This window comes from Sminthopsis crassicaudata, chromosome 4 (genome assembly GCF_048593235.1).
Source record: "Sminthopsis crassicaudata isolate SCR6 chromosome 4, ASM4859323v1, whole genome shotgun sequence".
NCBI classification, from domain to species: Eukaryota; Metazoa; Chordata; class Mammalia; order Dasyuromorphia; family Dasyuridae; genus Sminthopsis; species Sminthopsis crassicaudata.
In genome coordinates this window covers 262,283,114-262,305,012 of record NC_133620.1, presented here as the reverse complement: position 1 = coordinate 262,305,012, position 21,899 = coordinate 262,283,114, and the positions used below count along the sequence as shown (strand labels likewise).

At 34.3% G+C, this 21,899-nt stretch overlaps 1 protein-coding gene across 2 annotated transcripts in view; it reads left to right on the top strand.

The window, feature by feature from the left end:
- The window catches only part of LRRC1 (leucine rich repeat containing 1), a 160,515-nt gene that overhangs the window by 22,901 nt on the left and 115,715 nt on the right, over positions 1–21,899 (top strand). The gene's annotated exons all lie outside the window — the stretch shown is intronic.

Sequence of the window (21,899 nt, the reverse complement as noted above, 5' to 3'; positions counted from 1 at the left end):
CATGCCCAGGGTCACATAGTTCCTGACTCCAGGCCCAGAGCTCTGTCTACTGTTCCACTTAGCTGTCCAAAATGCTTCTGGGAGACAGTAATTATTATTTTAAAGTATTTATAATGGTTATAATAATAGAATTTTCAAAGGTGTGCATAGGAAACAAAGCATTTGATGAAAATAATTTTCTTTGTTTTTTTTTCCCCCTTTCCTATGAATTTTGCTTCTCTTAAGTAAATAGTAAAATCATAAAGACTATATAAAGAGTTGAGCTGATATTTGTAACACATAAAGGATTGTGTTCATAGGATCTATAGGATTATAAGATATATGATGCACTTTACATATTTCATTAAATAAAAATTACATTTACCATATTGAATTATTGAAAATTGTGAATTTGTAAGGGATTTAATTTAATAAGATTTTGCTGTGTTTTCATCTTCCCTAAAATGGAGAGGGCATTACTTTAACATTGGTAATAGGGGCCCATGGACAGTGATAAAGTAATACAAACAGTCATCTACTATCTTCATGGATTCTCAGTTGATTTCCATAGTGGAGTCCTCTTGGTGAATACTAGCATAAGGGTCTCAATTGGAGTTATTTGTCTTACTAGTGTATTTTAGAAGCTGGAAATCTACCAATTTCCCCAAATTACTTTTCCAATCATCTAATTTTTCTGTTTCTGGCAACAAAAGTTATTTAGCTTTGCTGGTTAGGGCATGGTTTGGATGATGCCAATGTTGCAGATTTAATTTATAGATAGGTGAGTTAGTATTCCTTAGAGAGAAATCTTGTTCTAAGTCTACAACCCTGACCGCTAACATTTGCCAGTTATCTCACAAATGTGTGTTGTCTGCCTTAAAGCCAGAGACAGGGTGGAGTGTGAATGATTCAACATGTCTTGCTAACTCTGTGTTAAAAGTATGGAAAAATTACACATCAGTCAAGCAATACACTCCCTCCCGTCCCCATTTCTGCCGTCTTTATTTTCTTATGTATTTTATCCCCCACCCATTATGTTAAAAAAATTTTTTTAACTAAGTTTTTGAGTTCCAAATTCCATTTCTCCCTTTCTCTTCTCCTCCCCCTCCCTAAGATGGTAAGCAATCAGATATAGGTTATACATGTGCAGTCATGTAAATCATTTTCATATTATTCATTTTGTACAAGAAGACTGATAAAAGAAAAAGAATGAAAGAGTAAAAAATAGCATGTTTCAGTCTGTATTCAGACAATATCAATTTTTTCTCTGGAGGTTGATAGTATGTTTCATCATTGGCTCTTTAAGATCGCCTTGGATTGTTGCATTGCTGAGAATAGCTAAGTTATTCACAGTTCTTCATTGTACAGTATTGCTATTACTGCATATGAATATATATTTAATGTTCCTTTTCACTTCACTTTATGTTTATGTTCATGTTTAAGTCTTTCCAGGTTTTTCTGAAATCATCCTGCTTGTCATTTCTTATAGCATAATAATATTCCATCACCATTGTATACCACAGCTTGTTTAGCCATTTCCCAATTGATGGGCATTCCTTTCCAATTTCCAATTTATTAATCACCAACAAAAGACCTGCTATAAATATTTTTGTACAAATAACTTCTCCACTTTTTTATATCTCTGGGGCATACACATAGCAGTGGGATAAGTAAGATACTTATTAAGCACTTATTATACATAAGACATTGGATATCCAAGTGCATCATTATTAATGTTGTTAGTAGAAACTTTCAGTTTACTTTAATATTTCCATTAATAAAATTACTTTTGAGTCACACATTGGCCAAAGGGCCAGATATTTATGAGAAATAGAAGGCCTGCAGGAAAAGGACTATGAAATCTTAGTTCTTAAACACTGTTTGGTTCTAGGCAAGTCATTTAACTTTATAGTACTTGAGGTAACTTTCAGGGAAGATGTGACCTATATTAGTGGGGGCAGCTAGGTGGCACAATGGATATTGTACAAGGCCTTAGTCTGGAAGACTCATTTTCATGAGTCCAAATCCAACCTCAAAAACCTTGGGCAAGTCAATTAACTCTGTTTACTCCTTTTCCTCAGCTGTAAAATTATCTGGAGCAGGAAATGGCAAAGTATTCCAATATCTTTGTTAGGAAAACTCTAAATAGGATCATGAAGAATTGGACATGACTGAAACATAACTGAATATTCACATATACATTAGTAGAATTCATCATACAGTGATGGAATAATTTTTTATTGTTGGCAATAGGATTTTATTTTTTAAAAAAATTAAAAAAAAAGAATAGCTTTTTATTTTCAAAATACATGCAAAAATAGTTTTCAATACTCATCCTTGTAAAACCTTGTGTTTCAAATTTTTCTCCCTCCCTCTCACTCTCTTCCCTAGACAGTAAGTAATAATACATTAAACATGCAGTTCTAAACATATTTCCACATTTATTGTGCCTAACAAGAAAAATAAAAAGGAAAAAATGAGAAAAAAAAAAGTAAGGAAACAACAACAACAAAATGTTGTGATCCCCATCAGTTCCCATAGTCCTCTCTCACAAGACTATTAGAATTGCTCTGACATCCATCACATTGATCATCACATAATCTTGTAGCTGTGTACAATGTTTCTCTTGCTTCTATTCACTTCACTTAGCATCAGTTCATGTAAATCTCTCCAAGCTTTTCTGAAATCAGTCTGCTGATCATTTTGTATGAAACAATAATATTCTATTACATTCATATACCATAACTTACTCAGCCATTCTCCAACTGATGGACATCCACTCAGTTTCCAGTTCCTTGCCATTGAGAAAAGTGCTGCTACAAACATTTTTGCAAATGTGGGTCTTTTTCCTTTTTTTAATGATCTCTTTGGGATATAGACCCAGTATTGAGACTATTAAATCAAAGAATGGGCACAGTTTGATAGCCCTTTGGGCATAGTTCCAAATTGCTCTCCAGAATGATTAAATCAATTTGCAGCTCCACCAACAATGTATTAGTGTCCCCACTGATGGAATTTTGAGTGCTTCCTTTTCCCTTTTCCCCTCAAAAGAGGATCTTATAGCAGTTCACAATCTGGATAACTATTTCTAACATTATGGAGAGTTGAAAAATAATGATAAATTCATTTTATGCTTTCAAGATAAACTGCTTCTTCACAACAACCCTTTGAGGCAGCTCATGAAAGTATTATTTTCTCCATTTTATAGATGAGGAAGTTGGATTTCATGGAAATTAATTAACTTGCTCATGATTCATCTGTTTTAGAACCATGGTATCCTGATGCTAAATCTTTCTAACACCCAGGCTGCCTCTCCTGACTCCTATTAACTGATTTTAATAGTAGTAATAATAATTACTATATGCCTGGCCCATAGTAAATGCTTAAAACTTGTTGCAAATGGTATTTACATAGCACTAATTGTCACAGCAACCTAATGAGATAGATGCTATTATTATTCCAATTTTACAGGGACTGAAAATGAGATGTAGAAATAAAATTATTTTCTTAGTTATATAGCCAGTGTCTAAAGTAGGATTTGAACTCAGCTCTTCCTGATTCTAGGTCCAGCATTCTATCCATTATACCACAGAGCTACTTCAAATATAACACTAACAATTCACATTTTTATAACCCTTTATTGTATACAAAACACTTTACACACTATCTCATTCTCTTTCCTGGGACAAACCTGTGAGGTAGTACTTATTTTGTAACCCTTAGGAAAGCTTAAAGTTGCTTTAATATAGGTTTTCTGACTTCTAGCATGACTTCTTCCATTATACCATGGGAGAGTTTTCATGTGCTATAACACATTTTGTTGGTATATATATATATATATATATATATATATATATATATATATATATATACCCCAAAACAGAGTGTGGAGCAGCTAGGTGGCACCATAGTGCATGGAGTCAGCAAGATTTATCTTCCCAAGTTCAAATCTGGCATCAGGCAGCTGTGTGACCCTATTTGACTCAGTTTCCTCAGCTATAAAATGATTAGGAGAAGTAAATGGCAAACCACTCCAGTATATTTGCCAAAAAAACCTCAAAAAACAAAAAAACCCAAAACTATCGGATAAGATCACAGAGTTGAATGTGACTCAAACCACTGAACAACAAATCAGAGTGTAGGAGTTGTTCTTGAAGATCTGCCCAGTTCTTGGCACATAGAAGTCACTTTTAAATTGCTTGCTGTATTAAATTGAATTGAATCCACCAAGGTTTCCAATTGTCTCATTTACATACTTGTCTTTTCATCTCCGTGGCTTTCTTCTTTTCCTGTGTTTCTCTTTCATTCTCTTCCTTCTTGTTTGTTTTCCCTTTTCCTAATTTCTTCCTTTAATGATTTCTGTTAAAGTTTTTAAAATACCTACATATTTAAAAGTATCATATTAAAGCTATTATTTTTACATATCTAAAAATTTACTTTTAATCAAATTATTAAATTAATAAAAATTTATTGATAGCATTATCATTGATTTGTTTTTTATAAATATATATAAATTATACATATATGTGATATTATTTATAATAATCAGATTTATTAAATTTTGTTATAAAATAAAATTATCAGTAACAATTTTTTAGAATTTAAAAATATTTTACTTAAAATATATCTTAATATTTGTTAAACAAAAGTTATATTATCTCTTAATTTTAAAAAATGATAATTTTTAATTTATTAAGAAGTATGGGCTGATCTTGGGGTTAAGAGCCTTGACACTAGTTTTGTGACCTTGTACGAATAACTTAACCCTAATTGCTTTGTCCTCCCCCCAAAATAATATATTCTAAAGCAGAGAAAGCAATTTCCTAAAAATAGAGTTTGTATATCCAAATGAGTATTGTCTCCTTGCGAAAGTGAAACAAAGGACAAGAAAACTCACCATGGAAGTGAGGCACAGATTCATTCTCCCAGTGTTATTTATTGTTGTTTAAACCTTATTAGAAACATTGACCATAGAATTGTTTTCACTTTTGGTGGCACATTCATTTAGAATGTCCATTTCTTGCCTTAATAATACCTTTGTATAGGCTGTCTTCTATTTACAAAATAATCTTTCTCGCTTAGAATTGTAACTTCTATCAAGGATCAGATCAGGTAGTACCTCTTATATGAAACTTTCCCTTATGTTCCTAGATCATGAGTTCTTCATCTTTTCTGTGTCATGGATCCTTTTGGTAGTCTGGAAAAATCTAGGGACCCTTTCTCAGTATGATTTTTATTTTATTTTTAAGGTTTAAATAGTATTTTATTTTCCATACAAAGACAATTTTCAACATTGTGTTCCAATTTTTTCCCTCTCTCTGCCTCTCCCCTCAAAACAACAAGCAAACTGATACAGGTTATGCATGTGCAATTCTTCTATACATATTTCCATATTTGTCCTGCTATGCAAGAAAAATTACAATCTTAAGTTTCCTTCAGTGGGTATAACTTGCTTAATTTTTGCATCATAAAAAAAAAAAAATCTTGAGTTCAGGGTTTTGGGGCTATTGAAACAGAATACTTCCCAAATTCTGGAGTAAGTACCTTTGACAAAGACTCAAAGCATATTCCTGCTTTTCTTTTTTTCTCTTCCCTTTACAACTCTGAAAATGGAGAATAATTAAACATTTTTATTTTACCAGATTTATTACCTTCTCCAATGACCTTGTTTACATTGTCATAGTCATTGTGATGTTCTTTTGGCCAGGCTTTCTTCCTTTATGAAACTGGAAATTTTCTAGATGAGGTGACACCTCTTCCCTACTTCTTCCCCCTTCCTAACATACATTGTTCATTTTTGTTTCAGTTAATAATGTAGTCTGGGTATTTTCTTCAGCTTTGGAACAAGTTACTCTTGTACTTCCTTAACCTTCACTCCTATCCTCTACTGCCTATTTCCAGACATGTGTGCTTTCATATATTTGTTTTGGGAAAGCTACAACTGAGATGGGAAACTCATCTATGGGATGACTGCAAAAATCATTACTGAATACTTTGTCCTTTGAAAAGCCAAAATATAATTAATATAGTGTTATACCTGGAAAGAACCTTCACAATATGTAGGCCAATTCCTTAATGTTGTGGTATCTAACTTTATTTTGTTCTGTGAATCCCTTTCAACTACAAAAATTAAATATGTTGTGACTAGAAAGCCACCTTACTCCAGGATATACTACTCATAATATTTAATGTATTATTCATAATATTCTGCAGTTATTTACTGCTAAAATACCATCAGGGAATTTTCAATACAGACCTCTTGGATCATTGTCATGAAGCCCTTAATGGCAACTGCTGCCTTAATGCATATGCAAATACATTTGGATATATGATCAGAGACAGAAAAATTGGAAAGGATCTCAGAGTTCATCTAGTCCAATTCTTAATTTTTCAGAATCAAATGATATAGTAAATGTAAAACACTTAGCCTTGTGCCTAACACATAGTAGATATTTGATAAATGCTTATTCCCTAACCTCTTAGAGATGAGGACATGAAGGCATAAAGTTACATGACTTGCAGAAGGTGGTAGAGTTAAGTGACAGATGGAATCCAAACCAAGGTTATCTTTCTCCAGACCCAACACTCCGTTACACTATATTATCTCAGTATGGTTTTATTCAAGAGACTGATTTATAGCAGAATTAAATGGTACCTTGGCTTTATAGAGTACCTGGTGAGACTTGGAGTTAGGAAAATCTAGGTTTAGATCCTTGTCTGACACTTGCTAGTTGTGACCCAGGGCAAGTTCATTAATCTCTTTGTGCCTTCTAAGATTTAGCTGCTAAATTTTCACTAATACTAAATTGGCAGTTCCCTGCCCAGAATTCACATTCAGGGTGCTCTGCAAATAGTATAGAAGCAGCAAAAGGAACCTCAGAGATAAGGGAGCAGTGCTGGGCAGGTCAGACCACCACATTGACTACCCTCTCCTTTCAGAACAAGCCAGGGACAATGAACCCAAGACTCTTGAGTGGCAGTGACTCTTAGACCACTAGACCTGCTTCCCAGCCACCTTCACAACCATTATTGTGGGTAGAAAATTTTGTAGATGAGCCCTTCTCCATCATTTCTATGCATGACATTTTTTGGACAGCTGATACCAATGGACTAAGAGGTACAAGAGTCCTGAGAAAGTCAGTGCTATTTTTCCATCCTTAGACCACTGGTACAGCCATTATTTTGTGAAACAAGTCTTGTGGAGAGGGAACCATCATATTCCATCCACCTATATGGCAGGCAAGCCAGTTTAGCTGAGGCAGCAAATCATTCTGAGGGAGCATTATGAGAGATGGAATATGTCAGGAAAATCAAACTACTACCACTACCTTGACCACTCTCTCTCCTCAGACCCCAGTGGAGACAATTCGAGATTCTGATCCTAAGGACCCTTGGAATAGCAATGAGTTCACCCCACTGCCTATAGCTATCATCTTAGAAACTCCCTATGGAGTTGCATCCTTGCTATATCCACATCTATTGAAGATCCAGAGAAGTTCTTACCATCATAGTCCTTGGCACTGTCAAATAGTTCAGCATCAGCAACTGATACCAGTTTTTTCAGTTGATATTAAATGACATTAAAGAAGATGCCTTACCATCTGCTTTTCAGCTTTGTGCTAAGTAACATGGAATCTTTCCATTTGACCTACAGCTAAAATCTGGAAAGACTGTTGCCTCCGTTAGAATGTGAGCTCCCTGGGAGCAGAGGCAATCTTTACTTTTCTTTTTGTATTTGATGAGCCTAGTAATGCTTTCCATATTGTAAGTAATTAATAAATGCTTCATTCATTCATTAATAAGATGTTTTTCAGTATGAGCTAGGGGGTTGCAGGAGATATTTCAGGATAAATGTGTATGGAGTTTATTAACAGTTTAGTTACCTATTCAGATGAGGTTCCTTCTTTTCCACTAATAAAACACTTAAACTGGCTTTAAAAAAAAACAAAAACTTACCAGAATTTTGACTTTCAATAGCTAGAAATCTATTAGTTTTATGTTTTGATTCAATTTGTTGATAATGATATAATATTCCTTTTATATGGATCCTTTTCTGTCTATTCACATATAATAGTACTATCCTTATATGGATCTTCCTCACTTCTCAGAAAGAATATTGCATGAGTCTCTTAATTGATGGCCCTGCCTCATCTTTTCCCTTTCCACTATCCTCAACACAGCTGCCAAACTGATATTCTTAAAGCACAGTTATTATCAGTTTAGTCCTTCACTCAGTAAATTCTTGGAGGTGCCGGTTTTATTGCCTGTGAATATTCTGATTTCTAGCCTTATTGCATCATCATATTTTGTTATTACCCGCAGTGGTTTTTCATTCCTGTCTTACTTTTTGCATTTTGAGAATTTTTAAAGCCAAGGACCATCTTTAGTGAAAGATATACATCTTGGAATTTAGACATTTAATAAATGTCTGTTGATTTATTATATACCAAACACCATGCTATGTTAATTCTTTGCTTTTAGATAGAAGATTTCTTTTGTATTGTATAAATGATAGCATGTCTTTGCAGTTATGAAGATCTAGCTTAAATATTAGGTAAGGGACCATGGGTAAGATTCCTAATGTCTCAGTGTTCTAAGGCAACCTTCTAAGATCATGTTAGGTATACTAGAATGAGCATTGACACTAGTTTGAAATCCTCCAAATCTTCCATGTTGCCTTTGACCTTGGGCAAACACTTAATCTCATGAGCTTTTAGTTTCCCCATCTGTAAAATTAAGGTTTTGAATGAGGTGACCTCTGAGACTAGAAATCATTCAAATTACCCCAGGATCTAAAATCTTAAGGTGGCAGATTTATTTTAAAGGAGGAGGTTGCCATGTTGGGATTTCCCTGCATAGATGAAAGCACAGGCTTGGTCCAAAGAAACAAATAGTGCCAATCAAAAAGTATTTATGATTTTGTACATCATTGTTTAAACAATTTTGGCTTGTTTTCCTATTCCACATGGACTTTGTTCATCATGATTCTTTTGGACAAAAAAGTATTTTTATTTTAGGACATCCCTTTGTTTTGTTTCAGTAGCATGTTTCTGGGCCTTTGGAGCATTGTAAGAGTACTTCAAATTATATGAATCCACCATTCTGAGTGTCAGACTGGAAAGGATGCAAGTAAATATGCTTGAAAGAATATAGCAGTTGAAAGAGGAAAATTGCAGAGGTGTTAGGAGAATACAGCAAAAGTACAAAAGGCTCGTGAGAGGGAAAAAAACTCTAAACTTGATTCTCCAGTTTTAAAACACACTGAGAAAAATAAAATAAAGAATAAATAGTCCCTTCTCACCAGTATTAAAAAAAAAAAAAGTCAGCGAAAGAGAAAATTAATGAGTAATATCTTGGAATTGAGGAGGAAAAAGGAAAAACTGATCCTCGCTATTAATATCTCAACCATTTAAACAGAGAAGGTAGACTTGACATAGGGGAAGTCTAGGAAAATTGCTGGCCTTTCCATTATGCTCATACATAACTGACCTTGAATTGGTGAAAGCCATGTCTTACTGAAAAGAGTTGCTATGTAGAGAAACTTTCCAAGTCTGTGTAGTCATAGTGCAATAAACCAGATAAAGTTGGATTGGAGGGCAGTGGAACAGCCAAGACCAGCTGACTGGCTACAATTAAGTTGGGTTTACCAAACCCTTGGCCATCTTACTAGTTGATGCCAAAGTGTTGAAATCTTTTGGGAGTTAACTCTCTCTTTCCATTGGGTTTTGTCCCCTCTGTTCATGTCCATTCTTGTCATTTCCTGATGTGAAATACAGTTTCAAAATGTATGGAGAAATGCTTATGGGTAGAGTTAAGTACTTGATTCTTGCAGATATATAACCCGTATGTGCTTCCTTTGAAGTACACAGTAGGATTGGGTTTAGGCCAGTCCTCTAGGTTATATATACCCCAAAGCTTAAGAGTCTCTTTTTTTCTTTACATGATAATGATCTGGTAATATATAGTGTAGAATTGACAGTAGAGAGGGTCCGAGGTCTAGTATGATCTCTATCAAGGATGATTTTACATAAGTCACTCCTCTTTGAGTTTTAATCCATTCATTTATAAAGGAAAGATATTCTAATTAATTTTGCTGCTAATTGGGAAATTAGTCTCTGGCTCCATGGATAACCATTTTGGAAAATCATCTAGTTTGTTAATTTTATGTTAATCCCATTCATAACCCTCTCTGTATCATTTACATAGGAAAAAAAATAGTTTGGGCCAAATCTAGTTGAGTCCAAGCTTTGTAAGGTTTTTCAAATCCTTCTGTTTTTGTTTTTTTTTTCTTAGATTTACACAGTGATGTCATGGTTGATTAAATGATGGCTAACTTTTTGCTGTCACAGCCCTCAATGATCACAGGCATGTAATTTCCTATTTTGAGTTGTAACATATATATGCATTATTTGGTCAAAGAGGGGTTGAGGCATAAGCGAATTCATTATCAGCAAAATATAACTTTTTAAACAGCTTTCGTTTGTATCTTTTACATCACTTTCATTTTCTAATATATTCCTCTCCTTCTCCTACCCAGAAAGTCACTTTTTAAAAATAAAGAATAAAAAGAGGGGAACAAGAGCAGTTCAGCGAATCTAATCAACAAATCAATCAAGTTCTATCATATGTGCTATGTTTTACTGCCATTTCCTTCCACTTTATAAAGATAGGAGAGAAATGCATTCTTCTATTTCTTTTTTGACAGCAAACCTTGATTAATAAGTGTTGAAAAGAATGAAATCTTTTCTCATAAGCTCATTAGGGAAGAGAGGAGATAATAATTGTTTACAATAAATTAATCAATAATTGACCTATGTGCTAGATTATAATAGGGACAAAAGTGAAATAGTCCATGGCCTTAGATACTTCCATTTTTTTTTTTTTTTTTTTGAGGAGACAGTAAGAAAATGACTTTCTGGAGTTAGAGGGCTTAGGTTTTAATTCTGTGATCACTACCAATGTGATGTTGGGCAAATCACTTGACTTTAGTTGACCTCAGTTTCCTGATCTTTAAATGAAGGTTGGTTAAGCTAAGTCTTTTCTAGCTCTGGATCTATGAGATTACTTGTGCATATAAATATATACAGATTAAATACAAAATCATTAAAATAAAAAATTTCCAGGTTATATGCTAACCTGGCTTGGGATTGAGGGAATCAGGAAAAGTCTTATGTAGGAACTGGACTTGGAAGCACAAATTTCCTTCCTTTGAAGGCAACTGAAACCAGAGGAAGGAACAAGTGCATTCCAGGCACAGAGGAAAACAGCCCATTCAAAGACATGAATCTAAGAAATGGGATATCATTTATGAGGAAAAAAAATTTGTTTGGTTGTATCAAAGAGTTCTTAAAGGGTCCTGTTGAAGTTATAAAGAGCTTAAGTTGTGAAGGGTTTTAAATGACATAGGAGTTTATATTTATTTCTAGAGAGAGTAGGGAATCACTGGAGTTTATTGATCAGGAAGGGGAATGATATGGTAAGACCTATGCCTTAGGACTATCACTCTGGAAGTTAATGTTGGATGGATTGAATGATGGAGAGATTTGAAGAGAGAACAGTTAGAAAGCTTTTGTCATAATCCATGTGAAAGGGGGTGAGAATTGGAAAGAGGTATTGGGTCCCAAGAGTCGGGAAAGAATGTGTAAATGTTGTGGGGAGGGCTGAATAAGGCTAGGCAATTAATTGGATCTATGAATAAAGAGTTGAGAGTGATGCTGAGACTGCAGACTGAATTTATCAGGTATCTCTATGGCTGATAATTTAATTTGGTGAGAGAGAGTGTGTGTGTGTGTGTGTGTGTGTGTGTGTGTCACATGCAAGGTATACTAAGCTCTGAAAAAGTAAAAATGAAAAATGACTGTCCCTGCTTAAATGTACTTACAATCTAATGATGGAGGTAAAGGAAGAATATATGACCTGTACACTAATAAGTAAAAAAATAATGTGATGAAGGGCATATAAATTGCTAAGAGTTTGGGTAGAACAGGAGTTCTTAACCAGCTTTTTGTTATGGACCTCTTTGACAATTAGGTGAAATCTATGGGCACCTTTTCAGAATAATATTTTAAATGCATAAAATAAAATACATGTTTACAAAGGAAACCAAATATACTAAAATAAAGATATACATTTTTCCTCATCAAATTTCTTCTTTTTATGAACCCTCATTCAAGAATCCCTGTAGAGAAGAAGGTAATAGGGAATTATTGTTTTTTGACCAAATGAATGGAATGATTAGATCTGTGCGTTATGAAAATAGGTTTATTGGAGGCAGAGAGATTGTCAGAGGTTTTCACCATAGTCCAGGATAGTAAGGTTGAACTAGAGTGCAGGGAAGGAAATAGATGGGACAGTTTCTGTGAATGAAAAATCTTCAAGATTTAGCAATAAATAAGAAGTCAAAGATGATTTTGAACTTCTTAGATTAGCTGCCTAGATTAATAGTGATATTATCAATGGGATCAAAAAAGTTCATAGTAAGGGCAGATTTGTAAGGAAAGATGAATTTGGTTTTGAACTGAATTTAAAGGGCCACAAGGACTTTTTAAAAAATTGTTTCTTAAAGCACTAGTGTAGACATAGATTCCTGATGAGCTTATAAGCTTGCTGTGATTATGTAAAAACACATAGAGTTTTTTGCAAACCTAGGTTTTGCTTCTTGACTGGTATATCCATTCAGTGTTTGTCAGAAAGTTTGGCAACTTCTTAAAAAAAAAAAATAGAGAAACATATGTATTCGTTTACAGAGTCATTATCCTTTACAGACAAATTTATGTCTTCCCACTGTTGTAAGAGCTGCCCTAGAAGTCATCATGAATAGATCCTTTTCAAGAAATTAAAAAATACATAACTGCCTTAATCCATCCATTCTATTTTTCAAAGTAATAAGGAAGGAAAGAGTGGGAAAACTGAAGAACATTTAAAAGAAACTGGGATGATGAATTGGAGAGCAAAGATATATATGAAGATGTAATAGTTGAAAGATCTGTGGTTTGTATGGCCTGGAGAAAAGAGTGAGTGAGTAAGTGAGTGAATGAATAAATGAAAAAACAGTCCTTAAGCATTCAGTAAGTGTCAAATACAATGGTAAATACTTGGTAAATATAAAAGCAAAAAGTGTAGTCAACCATTGTCTCAAGAACTTGACATTCTAATGGCAGAGATGTGTCTATAGCTGTATATTTTGGAAGGATATTTTGGTGGTGTATAAAATAATTTGGGGAAATGTGAGATTCCAGGCAAGGAGACTATTGAAACTATAAAGATTGGGGTGATAAAGATCCAAACTAGAGAATTTAAAAGCTGATCTGGAAGGAAACTGGGATCAGCAAATGGGATCATTCACATATTAAATGTTGACGGTAAAAAGGACCAAATTCATATTTCAATTTTGAAAGAATAATAACCTAATAATTCATTAATAGAAATAGGGCAGTTAGAAGGAAAACAGAATTACATCTTTTTTTCTTCCTCCTAAGTCCTCTCTTCCCAATTTTGATGAACTTTCTTCAAGTAAATACAATTTGCCTGGTTACAATTTGAGTCTATAATAAGGGGCAGCTAAGTGGCCCAGTGGAGAGAGCACCAGCCCTGAAGTCAGGATGATCTGTGTTCAAATCTGATCTCAGACACTTAACATTTCCTAGTTGTGTAACCCTGGACAAGTCACTTAACCCCAAGTGCCTCAGCAAAAATAATAATAATAATAGTCTATAATGTCTTCCAATTATTTTAATTTGAATTATTTTCATATTCCAGTCAAGAAAAAGTAGTCTAGCTCAAAATATTCCATAAAGTTACCTGTATTTAATAGTACCTTTGGCTATTTCCTAAAATAAGACTTGAAGATACAGAAAAATCTTGACACCAAAATATCCAATTTTTTTTTTTTTATTCATTTTTCCAAATTATCCCCTCCCTCCCTCCACTCCCTCCCCCCGATGACAGGTAATCCCATACATTTTACATGTGTTACAATATAACCTAGATACAATATATGTGTGTAAATACCATTTTCTTGTTGCACATTATTAGCTTCCGAAGGTATAAGTAACCTGGGTAGATAGACAGTAGTGCTAACAATTTACATTCACTTCCCAGTGTTCCTTCTCTGGGTGTAGTTATTTCTGTCCATCATTGATCAACTGGAAGTGAGTTGGATCTTCTTTATGTTGAAGATTTCCACTTCCATCAGAATACATCCTCATACAGTATTGTTGTTGAAGTGTATAGTGATCTTCTGGTTCTGCTCATTTCACTTAGCAACAGTTGATGTAAGTCTCTTCAAGCCTCTCTGTATTCCTCCTGCTGGTCATTTCTTACAGAGCAATAATATTCCATATATTCATATACCATAATTTACCCAACCATTCTCCAATTGATGGACATCCATTCAACTTCCAGTTTCTAGCTACAACAAAAAGAGCTGCCACAAACATTTTGGCACATACAGGTCCCTTTCCGCTCTTTAGTACAAAATATCCAATTTTACCAATGGAGGTGGGAAAGTCATTTATTCAACAAATACTAATTAAGATCCATTATGCTATTTCCTCCCCCTCTCTTTCTACTCCCAAACAAAATAAAACCTGCTTTGACAAATTTGAGGGCCAAATCCAGCGTATGTCTGCTTTAAATACAAAAAACAAGCTTTATTTAAAATATAATAAAGAAAATTAAAAACACTCTTGGAAATACATTTTAAATTGATCAATACTTATTTTTCCTTGTGATTTCTCCTCCTTTTCATAATTTCATGAAACTAAACTGTATTTAAAGAGAATCAACATTCTTTGCCCATAATTTGGGGAGTGGCTGAATAAGTTATATATGAGTCTAATGGAATATTATTGTTTTATAAGAATTGATCAGCAGGATGATTTCAGCAAAGCCTGGAGAAACTTATGTGAACTGATGCTAAGAAAAGTGAGTAGAACCAAGAGAACATTGTACATAGAACAAGATTATGTGATGATCAATTTTGATGAACATTGAGATAATTCAGGCCAATTCCATTAGACTTATGTTGGAGAGAGCCATCTGCTTTAGAGAGAGTACTATGAGGAATGAATGTAGATCACAATAGTACTTCCACCTTTTTTGTTGTTTTTGTTTTTGTTTTGTTTTTGTGTTTTTTTTTTCATTTTTTTCTCTTTTTGATTTAGTTTTCTTGTGTAGCATGATAAATGTGGAAATATGTTTAGAAAATTGCATATACTTAACTTATATTGGATTGCTTGTTGTATGGGGGAGGGGAGTGGGAAAAGAGGGAGTAATTTTTGAACACATGATTTTGCAGGAGTGAATGTTAAAAACTATCTTTACATGTATTTTGAAAAATAAAAAGCTATTATTTGTTTAAAAGAACCAACATCCTTAAATACATTACATTCTATTTATATTCATTTAAAAATAAAAACATTGTTGCTTGAAGCTGATTGAATTTAGTATGATCCAATCACCCTGCTAGGCTTCTGATTCTGGGCCACTTATGGAAGAATTGACTTGGGGAAGCAGGTACTTTTTTTTTTTTTTGAATAACAGTTGAGACTTAAACAGCCTTATTTACCTGATTCCAAGAATGAGAACTTAGGACAGAAGACTCTCTCCCTTTTTTGTTTGTATTCCTCTAATTCCAAGGTTTCTGAAACTTTTTCCATTTGTATCCCTTTTCACTGGAGAAATTTTTATGTGATCTGAGAATATAGCTATATAAATTAATAGATATACAAATCAACATGATAAATCATAAAGAAATTCATTTTAAAACAATTTTTTCATATACATATAATTTTACTATTAAAGCTGAAAGCAAATTTGCCTACTGATATGGTTGTGCTTTTTAATTTTTACATCATAAATCTTGGTAGAATATTTGATACCTTTTACTGTTGCCAAATTTTTCATGGCTCCCCTCCCTCCCACATTCAGTTTTGAGATCCCATATGGGGTTGTGACTCACAGTTTAAGAAGCTTTGCTATGATCTAGCACAGTGCTTTATGAATTGATTGAAATGAGAAGCTGTTTCCAATTCCCATATTTGGGAGTGGGAGTCAGTGTAACTTTGGTGTTGGGATTGAAGCTCAGAATAAAAAATACAGTACTTTCTTCTTCAAGAGAATTAACTCCTAGGTGTCAAACATGAGTAGGAATTGGGCATACTAATAAGAATGAATTTAGTCTCTACCTCCAAGAAACAAAAATTTTTCTGGGAGAAACAAGTACGTGGATAATAGGTAAAGAAAATGCAGAATATACAAGTGACGATAGAAAAGAAAGGAGTACTAACAGCTGAGAAAAAGGTCAGGAGAGGCCATTTGGAGGAGGTGTCACTGTGGTGTTAGGAAAGCTAGGGATTTCAAGAGGTTTGTCTCTTGAGGAGGGAGTGAATTCCAGGCATGGGGATAGCTTGGTATGTCCTGTACAGAGAACAGTGAGCAAATAGGCCAGTCTGATTGGAATGTAAAGTGTGTGAGGGGGAGTAATGTGAAATCAGTCGAGAAAGATAGGTTGGAGCCAGACTTAGAAGGGTTTTAAATCCCAAGCTAAGCATTTGTATTTTCTCCTGGGGGACTGAGAAGCTAGGGGAGGGAAGAAGGGAAGGGGAGAGGGGGAGAGAGAGGGAGGGAGGGAAGGAGGGAGGGAGGGAGAGAGAAAGAGAGAGAGAGAGAGAGAGAATGTGTGTGTATGTGTGTATTGGTTCATAACCTGTTGTATTTAGTTATTTTGTGGACTAACTAGATTTTCCTGAATTAGCTAAGAATTTTATAACATTATTTCTGTGAGAAAATGCCTTCTGAATGCCTGCTACCCAGTTTATAAACCAATGAGGTTTGTGAGGTTTGTGAGGCAAGGACTAACTCATCACCTGGTTTAAGGAGTACTCAGCATCAAGATGGATCATTTGTATCTTGTTTCTTTTGGTCTTGGGAACTATTTTCATTCAAGTTAGCACTAATTTGCTTTTGTTTTTTCATGGGGATGGGGGAGGAGGGTTCTTTCTGAGATGTTTGGTTTTGTCTCAGTGGAGGTAGCCACGCTTAATTTCAGTAGGTGAAAAGCTCACCACCTGATGGTGACTCAACCTTTTGCCTGATGTTCTGAGGACAGATGCATTCTGGAGTGAGAGCTGTATTTGAAAGCCCTTACAAATGGGGAAGACTTGTCACAACAAAAAACAGTGCTGGAATGCATTGCCTTTGAGAACACAAGCAGATCTACACATCTAAATAGTTCAACTTTGATTCTTTCCCAACCCACCATGTCCTTGTCTCTCCCCTATCATCTCCCATCTTACCCTTCTTAGTCTCATCCAGAACTGGTTCATCATTTGTCTTTGCAGTAACTCTAGAACATATTTTTAAATTGGTTCAGACATGCCAAATACTCATTTTCTATTTATCTTCTTTATTAGTATAATAAAAGGTAGTGTGTTGTAGAAGTTAGAGAGCCAAAAAGCTATGTTACTCTAAGCAAGACACTTAAAACTCTCAGTTCTTCAATTACCCCAATGTTACATAAACTATTTGAAAAAATAAGGGATGAAGGAGACCTACCAAACTCCTTTTATGACACAGACATGGTACTGATACCTAAACCAGGTAGATCGAAAACTGAGAAAGAAAATTATAGACCAATTTCCTTAATGAATATTGATGCTAAAATCTTAAATAAGATATTAGCAAAAAGACTTCAGAAAATCATCCCCAGGATAATACACTACGATCAAGTAGGATTTATACCAGGAATGCAGGGCTGGTTTAATATTAGGAAAACTATTAGTATAATTGACCATATTAATAATCAAATTAATAAAAACCATACGATCATCTCAATAGATGCAGAAAAAGCATTTGATAAAATCCAACATCCATTCCTACTAAAGACGCTTGAGAGTATAGGAATAAATGGACTACTCCTTAGAATAATCAGGAGCATATATTTACGACCGTCAGTAAGCATAATATGCAATAGAAATAAACTGGAACCTTTCCCAGTAAGATCAGGAGTGAAATAAGGTTGCCCACTATCACCATTACTATTCAATATAGTACTAGAAACGCTAGCCTCAGCAATAAGAGCTGAGAAAGAGATGCAAGGACTTAGAGTAGGAAATGAGGAAATCAGACTATCACTCTTTGCAGATGGCATGATGGTATACTTAGAGAACCCCAAAGACTCTGCTAAAAAGCTATTAGAAATAATTCAGAATTTTAGCAAAGTTGCAGGATACAAAATAAATCCACATAAATCCTCAGCATTTTTATATATCACCAACAAAATGCAACAGCAAGAGATACAAAGAGAAATTCCATTCCAAACAAATGTTGAGAGTATAAAATATTTGGGAATCCATCTACCAAAGAATAGTCAGGAATTATATGAGAAAAATTACAAAACACTTGCCACAAAAATAAAGTCAGATTTAAATAATTGGAAAGACATTCAGTGCTCTTGGATAGGCCGAGCGAATATAATAAAGATGACAATACTCCCCAAACTAATCTATTTATTTAGTGCTATACCAATCAGACTCCCAAGAAACTATTTTAATGACCTAGAAAAAATAACAACAAAATTCATATGGAAGAATAAAAGGTCGAGAATTGCAAGGGAACTAATGAAAAAAAAAACTCAGAGGAAGGTGGTCTAAGTGTACCTGATCTAAAGCTATATTATATAGCAGCAGTCACCAAAACCATTTGGTATTGGCTAAGAAATAGACCCGTAGATCAGTGGAACAGATTAGATACAAAGGACAAAAAAGGGTACATCTATAGCAATCTAATCTTTGACAAACCCAAAGATACCAACATTAGGGATAAAAATTCATTATTTGGAAAAAACTGTTGGGAAAACTGGAAATTAATACGGATCCACACTTAACACCATATACCAAGATAAGATCCAAATGGGTCCATGATTTAGGCATAAAGAGTGAGATAATAAATAGATTAGAGGAACAGAGGATAGTCTACCTCTCAGATTTGTGGAGGAGGAAGGAATTTATGACCAGAGGAGAACTAGAGATCATTATTGATCACAAAATAGAAGATTTTGATTACATCAAACTAAAAAGTTTCTGTACAAACAATACTAATGCAAACAAGATTATAAGGGAAGTAACAAATTGGGAAAATATTTTTAAAAGCAAAGGTTCTGACAAAGGTCTCATTTCCAAAATATATAGAGAACTGACCCTAATTTATAAGAAACCGAACCATTCTCCAATTGATAAATGGTCAAAGGATATGAACAGACAATTCTCAGATGAAGACATTTATCTTTAACCATGGTCAGTATGGAGAATTTTTTGCTAGACATAGTTTATGACAGAAAGGGGTCTTTTTTTTTTTTTTTATGTTACAGATGCAGATTGGAAACTTTTAGGATATGATATGCTCTGGTTCCAGTACATATATTTCTTGGGCTTTTATATCACCATAACTTTTTTCCTTAATTCTTTATTATTACAGTAGTTTTCAAGTCTGGGGACTAGAAGTCTCCCCTTTCAATGGGTCTTCAAGATTAAAACTTTTTCTAATGATATTAAGATGTTTTATTTTGCTTTTTGGTGGGACCTCAATAATTTTAATAGTGTAAGGGAATCTCGAGACCAGAAAGTTTGAGAACGATGGTTTTGTTAGTATTAAAAGAATTTCTATCATTAGATAAAGACTTATTACTGTACATGCTCTCTGATTATTAAATCCGGGGAATGAACTTAAACTTTAGAGTTTCATCAACAAGGACTGAAAGGGAGTGGGGGGGAATGGTTTTTGGTTAATCTTGCATTAACTAGCTGGAATCTCCCATTACCCTAGGCATTCCAGTCAGCTGAAACTTTTTTGTCTGGATGAAAGTAAAAGACCAGGTTTGCCAGTCATTCATTTTCTGTAGTTCTAGAGCAGATATATTTGATGTTTTGTTTTGAGCAAATCACCAACTTGGCTATATTCAGCTTTCTCCATACGAAAAGGAAAATGGGCTATAGAATATAAGGGCAAATGAGTTAGTCATTTAAACCTGACAAATTAGGGTCATGAAATCATAGACTGAAAATGGAAGGGACTTTAGAGATCATCTTGTCCATTCCTTATACCGATTGTAAATGAACTCAGTTCCTTGGTAGAGTAGGCAATCTTTGGAGGTACAAAAACTTGTAGATAACTAAGCTATTATGTATCACTAAGAAAACTAGGTTATATGATACAATGATGTGTTAGTTAACAAGTGATCTGAGAATGTGAACCTTTTAACTGGTCTTTCCAGGCCCTAGAACTGAGACTGATTTCTGAGAAACCACCAAGCAATCATTTTCCTCACAGAAAAGGATCAAGATTGTATCTCTAAAGAGGCAGTATAGAGAGAATTCCAGATTTAGAATGAGAGGATTTGGGTTCAAATTCTTTTTTCTGCTACTTCTGTGTGATCTTGAGGAAGTCACTAATTTCTCTGAGTATCAAGTAGTTCAATGAGTAGAATGTTGGATTTCAGGATGAGAAAGACTTGAGTTTGAATCTTGCCTCTGATACTCGATCCTGGGTCAGTCACTTAATTGTCTTGGCCCAGATTTCTTCAAATGTAAAACAAGAGTAATAATAACATTTACAATCAGTTTTGTAGGAAGCAAAAATGAGTTAATATATGTAAAGTATTTTGCAAATCTTATTTTATTATTTATTCATTGTTTTAGTCATGTCCATTTCTTTGTGATCCATTTGGAGTTTTCATGGCAAAGATATTGGAATGGTTTGACATTTCCTTCTTCACCCCATTTTACAGATGAAAAAAATTGAGACAAACAGGACTAAGTGATTTGCCCAGGGTCACATAGCTAGTAAGTATCTGAGATCATATTTGAAATCAGATTTTACTGACTTCAGGCCTTGTCCACCATGCCACTTTGCTGTCTGACAAACCCTATAGCATCATCTAAATGTTAGTTATTATTAATGTTTTCTATAAAATGAGGGAGTTAGACTCAATAGGCTCTGATGATTTTTCCAATTCTTAATCCTATGATAAAATACTTTCTATCTCTGAGATCTTGATTCTATGCTCTTTTGGATAGTGAATAAATTAAAACAGAATCATTGAGGTTTCAGAATTGCATTTTATTTGGGTACCTGGATTAATTTTTATTTTTCTTCCATCTAGTTAGAAGAGCCAGACAGAAGACTATTATATTTTGCAGCTAGAATTTGTTAATTTGTGGTGATTGTGCTTGGTAGCAGCATCCTTTTTGATGGATGCAGAAATCCACTCCATGGCAGGCCTGCTAGGTGCAGAAATCTACCCCAGACATCTGGGAAAAAACATTACAGTTGTTTGGCATAGGCAGAATGAAGATCTAGTCTTTTCTTCTCTGACTTCTCTTAGCATTAATTTCTTCTATAAAAGAGGAATTCTGATGCTTGTTTTAGATACTTTTCACATCTCATTGTGGTAAGAGGTTACTGAGATAAGTAGATAATAAGGTTTTCTATGTAACTAAGTAGCATGAAGCTAGCCTTGGAACCAGGAAGACATCTTTTTGAGTTAGAATCTAGCTGGGCAAGTTACTTTACTTTGTTTGCCTCAGTTTCCTCATCTATAAAATTAGCTGGAGAAGGAAATGACAAACCACTCCAGTATCTTTGCCAGGAAAACCCCTATTGGGGTCAGGAAAAGTCATATATCAGTGAGAAGAGTAACAGGAACAATATAAAATAAAAGGCTTGGGAAAAAAGAAAAATGCTAAGAGATTCAGATTGGAAACTTTTTAGGATCCATCTTTTTGTTGTTGTTTACTTGCTTTTTTGTTTTTTGTATAGTAGTGTCACAGTGCCTGACACAGTAAACATAATGTTTGTGATGATTATTATTATTGCTTTGTGAAATCTAGTCATATTTGAATATCATTTCACTTTAAAAAGAG